The sequence below is a fragment of the Mastomys coucha genome, chromosome X (genome assembly GCF_008632895.1).
Source record: "Mastomys coucha isolate ucsf_1 chromosome X, UCSF_Mcou_1, whole genome shotgun sequence".
NCBI lineage: Eukaryota > Metazoa > Chordata > Mammalia > Rodentia > Muridae > Mastomys > Mastomys coucha.
The window spans coordinates 64,516,578-64,525,004 of NC_045030.1; the positions used below are offsets into that span (position 1 = coordinate 64,516,578).

Here is an 8,427-nt window from a genome sequence, read left to right on the forward strand (position 1 = left end):
AGGAGTGGTATACCTGAATCCTCAGATAGTACTATGTTCAATTTTCTGATGAACGGCCAGATTGATTTCCAGAGTGGCTGTACCAGCTTGCAATCCCACCAGCAATGAAGAAGTGTTCCTCTTTCTCCACAACCTCTCCAGCATCTCCTGTCACCTGAGTTTTTGATCTTAGTCATTCTGACTGGTATGGGGTGGAATCTCAGGGTTGTTTTGATTTGCATTTCCCTGATGACTAAGGATGTGGAACATTTCTTTAGGTGCCTCTCAGCCATTTGGTATTCCTCAGTTGAGAATTCTTTGTTTAGCTCTGTACCCCATTTTTAATAGGGTTATTTGATTCTCTGGAGTCTGACTTCTTGAGTTCTTTGTATATATTGGGTATTATCCCTCTATCAAATGTAGGGTTCATTTCAGGGACTTCAATTCTATTTTGCTGTGGGTCGGCCAGTCTGGGTCTCCCTCAACCCATGGGAGAAATGGGGTCCTAGTCATGTCGACAAGGCATAGGTGAAGAAATGATGGCAGAGATGACACATGGAAGTGCAGAATCTGAATGTATTTCTTAAAAATGGCATCAGGCTTTTACAGTCATTACAAAAGAGAAATGAGAAATTTGGCAGCTCAACAGTTGAGGTACATCTGAGGCCATCTGAAACACACTAGGTCTAAAACAGCAGCCATCTCCTCTGGACTGGTACAGCACCCCTGGGCTCTGAGCACGCTCGGGCCCATGCAGCTTGGCTGGAGCCCCGGGGGGCTGTGGGTGCACCAGCTCAGGAGGGTAGAGGCTCAAATCTCAAATCTAGAATGGGCTAGTAGAGACAAGTCTCTTTCTTGCTAATTCCTAGGAGTGGTTCAGCTGCAGTATGTGACTGAGAATGAGAATTCTACTTGACCTTGCCCTGGGATAAGTCTTCCATTCTGTAAGCTTCAATGCCCTACCCACAATTCCGAAGGCAGCTAGTCTGGATGGGTAACATTCTTTACGAAATTCCAAGCCAGGGTTTGGCTAAGATGTTGGAACATTAGTAAAGGTCAGAGAGCAATGTCTAATTTTGTCTAGCTATTAATAAATCATATCTTGGTGGGCATCTAGCACATGAGTTTGCAAGGATATATCTGGGCTCCCTCTGAGTTAGGGGATGCCACGACTGATTGAATACCCAGGAGACACAAACTCCCTTTGAAGTCATAACACCTCTTGTCTATGATCAGGCTTTTAACCTTCATACTGCAGACATTACTGGAGTAGACGAGTAGGCGTGGCACTATTTCATTTCTCCATCTTCCTGTCACTGTACCAATACCATGCAGTTTTTATCACAAGAGCTCTGTAGTACAGCTTGAGGTCAGGGATGGTGATCCCCCCCAGAAGTTCTTTTATTGTTGATATATTTTGCTATCCTGGGTTTTGTGTTATTCCAAATGAATTTGCAAATTGCTCTTTCTAACTCTATAAAGAATTGAGTTGGAATTTTGATAGGGATTGCATTGAATATATAGATTGCTTTCAGCAAGTTGGCCATTTTTACTATATTAATCCTGACAATCCATGAGTATGGGAGATCTTTCCATCCTGCCAATCCATGAGTATGGGAGATCTTTCCATCTTCTGAGGTCTTCTTTGATTTCTTTCTTCAGAGACTTGAAGTTCTTGTCCTACAGATCTTTCACTTGTTTGGTTAGAGTTACACCAAGATATTTTATATTGTTTGTGACCATTGTGAATGGTGTTGTTTTCCTAATTTCTTTCTCAGCCCTTTTATCCTTTGAGTATAGGAAGGCTACTGCTTTGTTTGAGTTAATTTTATATCTGGTCATTTTGCTGAAGTTGTTTATCATCTTTAGGAGTTCTTTGGTGGAATTTTTGGGGTAACTTAATTATACGATCATATCATCTGCAAATAGTGATACTTTGACTTCTTCCTTTTCAATTTGTACACCTTTGACCTTCTTTGTTGTCTAATTACCCTAGCTAGAACTTCAAATACTATGTTGAATAAATAGGGAGAGAGTGGGCAGCCTAGCCCAATCCCTGATTTTAGTGGGATTGCTTCAAGTTTCTCTCCATTTAGTTTGATGTTGGCTACTAGTTTACTTTTTATTGCTTTTGCTGTGTTTAGGTATGGGCCTTGACTTTCTGATTTTTCCAAGATGTTTAAAATGAAGGGGCATTGAATTTTGTCAAATGCTTTTTCAGTATCTAATGAAATGACCATGAGGTTTTTTCCTTTGAGTTTGTTTATGTAGTGGATTACATTGATAGATTTCTTTATATTGAACCATCCCTGCATCCCTAGGATGAAGCCTGCTCGATCATGGTAAATGATTGTTCTGGGACTCAGTTTTTCATAATATTATTGAGTATTTTTGCATCAATATTTATAAGGAAAATTGGTCTGAAGTTCTTTTTCTTTTCTGGGTCTTTGTGTTGGTTAAGGTATAAGTGTAACTGTGGCTTCATAGAATGAATTGGGTAGTTTTCATTATGTTTCTATTTTGTAGAATAGTTTGAAGAGTATTGTTATTAGGTCTTTCTTGAAGGTCTGATAGAATTCTGCACTAAACCTATGAGGTCTTGGGATTTTTTGGTTGAGAGACTTTTTATGACTGGTGCTATTTCTTTACGCGTTATGGGATTGTTTAAATGGTTTATCTGATCCTGAATTAACTTTGGTATTTGGTATCTGTCAAGAAACTTGTCCATTTCATCCAGATTTTCCAGTTTAGTTGAGTATAGGCTTTTGTAGTAGGATCTGATGATTTTTTGAATTCCCTCAGTTTCTGTTGTTATATCTTTCCTTTTCATTTCTGGTTTTGTTAATTTAGATACTGTCTCTGTGCCCTCTGGTTAATTTGGCTAAGGGTTTATCTATCATGTTGATTTTCTCAAAGAACCAGCTCTTGGTTTCTACTCCTCTTGGGTGTATTTGCTTCTTTTTGTCTAGAACTTTCAGGTGTGCTGTTATCCTGCTAGTGTATGCTTTCTCCAGTTTCTTTTTGGAGTCACTCAGAGCTGTAAGTTTTCCTTTTAGGACTGCTTTCATTGTGTCCTATAAGTTTGGGTATGTTGTGGCTTCATTTTCATTAAACTCTAAAGTCTTTAATTTCTTTCTTATTTCTTCCTTGACCAAGTTATCATTGTGTAGAGTGTTGTTAACCTTCCATGTGTATGTGTTCTTTCTATTGTTTTTGTTGCTATTGAAGACCAGCCTTAGTCTGTGGTGATCTGACAGGATACATGGGATTATTTCAACCTTCTTGTATCTGTTGAGGCATGTTTTGTGACTGATTATATTGTCAGTTTTGGAGAAGGTACCATGATGTGCTGTGAATAATGTATATTCTTTTTTTTTAGGATGAAATGTTCTATAGATATCTGTTAAATATATTTGGTTAATAACTTCTGTTAGTTTTACCATGCCTTTGTTCTGTTTCTATGATCTGTCCATTGCTGAGAGTGGGTGATGAAGTCTCCCACTATTATTGTGTGAGGTGCAATGTGTGCTTTGAGCTTTACTAATGTTGTTTCTTTTATGAATGTGGATGTCCTTGCATTTGGAGCATAGATGTTTAGAATTGAGAGTTCTTCTTGGTAAGTTTTTCCTTTCATGAGTATGAAGTGTCCTTCTTTATCCTTTTTGATAACTTTTGGTTGAAAGTTGGTTTTTTTGATATTAGAATGGATACTCAGTTTGTTTCATGGGAGCATTTCCTTGGAAAAATTTTCTCTAGCCCTTTACTATGAGGTAGTGTCTGTCTTTGACACTGAAGTGCGTTTCCTGTATGCAGCAAAATGCTGGGTCCTGTTTGCATATTCATTGTTAGTCTATGTCTTTTTTTTATTAGGGAATTGAGACCATTGATGTTATGGGATATTAATGAATATTGTTTGTTGCTTCCTGTTACTTTTATGTTTGTCTAGCTATCTCCTTTTGGGTTTGTTGAAGAAGATTTTTTTTTTTAATTTTTCTAGGGTGTAGTTTTGCTCCTTATGTTGATGTTTTCCATCTATTCTCCTTTTTAGGGCTGGATTTGTGGAAAGATATTGTGTAAATTTTGTTTTGTCATGGAATATCTTGTTTTCTCCATCTATGGTAATTGAGAGTTTTGCTGGGTGTAGTAGCCTGGGTTGGCATTTGTGTTCTTGTAGGGTCTGTATGACATCTGCCCAGGATCTTCTGGCTTTCATAGTCTCTGGTGAGAAATCTGCCATAATTCTGATAGGCCTGCCTTTATATGTTACTTGCCTTTTTTCCCTTACTGCTTTTACAATTCTTTGTTTAGTGCATTTGGTGTTTTGACTGTTATGTGACAGGAGGAATTTCTTTTCTGGTCCATTCTATTTGGAGTTCTATAGGCTTCTTGTATATTCACAGGGATCTCTTTCTTTAGGTTAGGAAAGTTTTATTCTATAATTTTGTTGAAGATATGTACTGGCCCATTACATGGGGAGTCTTCACTCTCTTCTATACCTATTATCCTTTGGTTTTGTCTTCTCATTGTATCCTGGATTTCCTGGATGTTTTGGGTTAGGAACTTTTTGCATTTTGCACTTTCTTTGACTGTTGTGTCAATGTTTTCTATGGTATCTTCTGCACCTGAGATTCTTTCTTCTACCCCTTATATTTTGTTGGTAATGCTTGCATCTATGACTCCTGATCTCTTTCCTAGGTTTTCTATCTCCAGGGTTGTTTCCCTTTGTGATTTCTTTATTGTTTCTATTTCCAGTTTTAGGTCCTGGATGGTTTTGTTCAATTCCTTTACCTTTTTGGTTGTGTTTTCCTGTAATCCTTTAAGGGATTTTTGTGTTTCCTCTTTAAGGACTTCTACCTGTTTACCTTTGTTCTCCTGTATTTCTTTAAGGGAGTTATTTATGTCTTTCTTAATGTTCTCTATCATCATCATGAGATGCAATTTTAAATCAGAGTCTTAGTTTTTTGGTGGTATCCAGGACTTACCATGGTGGGAAAACTGGGTTCTGATGATGCCAAGTAACCTTGGTTTCTATTGCTTATGTTCTTGCCCTTGCCTCTCACCATATGGTTATCTCTGGTGTTAGCTGGTCTTGCTGTCTCTGACTGGTTTTTCCTTCTTACAAGCCTGTGTGTCAAAACTCTTGGGAGATCATCTTTCTTTCAGCAGTATTTCAATATGGAGAGCTGTGACACAGGGTCTGTTCTGGATGCAGATGTCAACTGGAAGGATTCTGTCCCAGGCTGCTCCTTTGTTCCTGTGTCCTGAGGACTCTGGTTGGGTCCATCAGAGCAGAAGTTTATGGTCTTACCTGTGCTCACAGGCATGTCAGTACTCCTGAGAGACCAGCTCTCTCCCAGCAGTATTTGGGTATGGAGTCCTGTGGCACAGGATCACCTCTGGGCTCAGAAGGAAACCAGAGGGATCCTGTCCAGTTTCTTTTTCTTATCATCATGCTTGTCAACCTGGAGTGTGTTTCTGGGGAATTAACATGCAGCCTGATGCAGTTGTTTTGGGCAACTCCATCCAGCTTCACCACTGTTCCATCGAGAAGATTTTCTTAGCTTCCTATTCTATCAGAAACTTTCACATTTCAACTCCCTCCTTGAGTCCTTTTATTTCTTCCTCTTTTCACGAGGACAACTAAAATATTTTTCTTTACTGAATGTTTTCTGAGTTCTGGGTTTCTAAGACACTAAGAATGAATATGCTTGTTCACATGCATCATATGCATCAGGTATTCATCTGATTTCTTAAGAATGTACTCAGTCATCAAAGAGTTCTTGAATATACAGCCTTAGTTTATCTTCTATCTCACTATAAATATATAGTCTCAAACCCTAATCCCAGATAACAGTCACAAGGCCCGTTGGAGCTTTCCAATATACTGTTGGAAAATTATTTTGGTTAGTTGTCTTTTTTTTTTTTTTTTAACTTGTCTGGACTATGTTGGAAGTTAACCTAAGTTATCTGTAGTGGATAGAGAAGATGAAAGCAACCCCTTGGTGTGGCAAGGGCTTTCTTCTAAGGGAGAAGCTTGTGTAATGCCCTTTAAGTACAGCAAAAACACTTTTACTACTAGGGAGGGCTGGTCCACCTGTACAAGCAGTGTTTGAGGTTGGTGGGTGTTTTAGAGCCAACATCTTCTGGGATATTCAGGCATGGTCTTCGCATAGCTCAAGGTCTTTGGCATAAGAACTCCGCCTTCACATAGTGAATTTTGCCTAGTTTAAAAAAATAAAACTGATTGGTCACTTCAACCTCCACTCCAGGCTCAATACTGATGGAAAGAATCTGTAACAATCTCAGGACTATGATAATCAATGAGTCACTTGCAAATTCTCATTTGGAAATGATCCCATGTCTTGGAACCTCACCATGAGATGTTTTTCCTGTAGTGATTCTTAATGTCTTGTAGGCATGCACATAGATCCTTTCACTTTCAGATTCTTTTCCTTTGTGCCTCTGATCACGTCTGCACACACCTTCTCCAGTGACTTCATGTTGTGGCTGGTGAACTTGAACTTGGTGAATAGCTACCACGGGCTCCAAGGACATCTTTCCAGTATCTTTAGAAGCTATGGCTGCCATGCAGCTTCCTGCCTGACGTGTTTCTCAGCAGGGGCAAATAGCAGTGAAGCAGGACAGGAGGAGACTTAACAGAGCTTCACTGTATGTACCACCATGTCTCAGAAAGCGGATCTTTAATTGTGTTTCTTACCCACTGCAGGAGGTGACAGTTTCTCCTGTAAACGACCACCAACTTCATTTCACACCTAGCCATTAATTGCTTGTTAGAGGTCCATAGTCTCTGTTTATCTCTCTTTGGGGTATCAAAATAATTTGTCAATAACAACTAACTCTCTTCCTCTTCTTCGATTATCACACCTGTTTTACAAATACTTAAACCAGCTCAGTGGCAACAGGACACGTCTATGCAAGGACATTCATCATGTTAGCACTAAGGAAATCCCCAGCTGTTGCGTCTTGGCCTTGTGCCAGAGATTGTGTTCCAGCTAACAACCAGGGTGCTAACCTCTCCCTAAACTGGACAAATGAGTGAACTAGTTCAAAATTCCCACCTTAATCCCATATTTCTCAGGCTGCTTTGTATCAGATAAGATGTTAATAGTACAGATCCTCAAAAGTGGGTACCAAGTTGGGAGTGGACATGCAAGAACACCTTTTATGACTGTCGAGTCCGCGTGCACCCGTGAGCAAAGGCTTCTTGTAGCTCCTCCGCCAGTCCACACCCACCCCCAGTTCACCATATCGCTGCGTTCGTCATCGACAATGGCTCTGGCATGTGCAAAGCCAGCTTTGCAGGCGACAATGCTCCCCGGGCCGTCTTCCCTTCCATCGTGGGCTGCCCTAGGCACCAGGGTGTGATGGTGGGTATGGGTCAGAAGGACTCCTACGTGGGCAACGAGGCCCAGAGCAAAAGAAGTATCCTGACCTTGAAATACCCCATTGAACACGGCATTGTCACCAACTAGGACGATAGGGAGAAGATCTGGCATCATACCTTCTACAATGAACTGCGTGTGGCCCCTGAGGAGCACCCTGTGCTGCTCACCGAGGCCCCCATGAACCCTAAGGCCAACCATGAAAAGATGACCCAGATCATGTTTGAGACCTTCAACACCCCAGCCATGTACGTAGCTATCCAGGCTGTGCTGTCCCTGTATGCCTCTGGTCATACCACTGGCATTGTGATGGACTCCGGAGACGGGGTCACACCCAATATGCCTATCTATGATAGCTCTGCTGTCCCTCATGCCATCCTGTGTCTGAACCTAGCTGGCCGGTACCTGAGAGCCTACCTCATGAAGATCCTGAAAGAGCGTGGCTACAGCTTCACCACCACAGCTGAGAGAGAAATCATGCATGACATCAAAGAGAAGCTGTGCTGTGTTGCTCTAGACTTCGAGCAGGAGATGGCCACTGCCACATCCTCTTCCTCCCTGGAGAAGAGCTATGAGCTGCCTGACGGCCAGGTCATCACTATTGGCAATGAGCGGTTCCGATGCCCCGAGGATCTTTTCCAGCCTTCCTTCTTGGGTATGGAATCCTGTGGCATCCATGAAACTACATTCAATTCCATCATGAAGTGTGACGTTGACATCCGTAAAGACCTCTATGCCAACACAGTGCTGTCTGGTGGCACTACCATGTACCCAGGCATTGCTTACAGGATGCAGAAGGAGATTACTGCTCTGGCTCCTAGCCCCATGAAGATCAAGATCATTACTCCTCCTGAGCGCAAGTACTCTGTGTGGATCGATGGCTCCATCCTGGCCTCACTGTCCACCTTCCAGCAGATGTGGATCAGCAAGCAGGAGTACGATGAGTCCGGCCCCTCCATCGTGCACCCCAAATGCTTCTAAGCAGACTGTTACTGAGCTGCGTTTTGCACCCTTTCTTTGACAAAACCTAACGCGCAGAAAAAAT

At 41.3% G+C, this 8,427-nt stretch overlaps 2 pseudogenes across 1 annotated transcript; one reads left to right on the top strand and one right to left on the bottom strand.

Moving 5' to 3' along the window:
• Nucleotides 1-6,153: 6,153 nt before the first annotated feature.
• LOC116087216 lies at nt 6,154-6,567 on the bottom strand (annotated as a pseudogene).
• A 686-nt stretch (nt 6,568-7,253) lies between these two features.
• LOC116085627 lies at nt 7,254-8,427 on the top strand (annotated as a pseudogene). The gene has a single exon (XR_004116677.1). The product of XR_004116677.1 is annotated as an actin, cytoplasmic 2-like (transcript).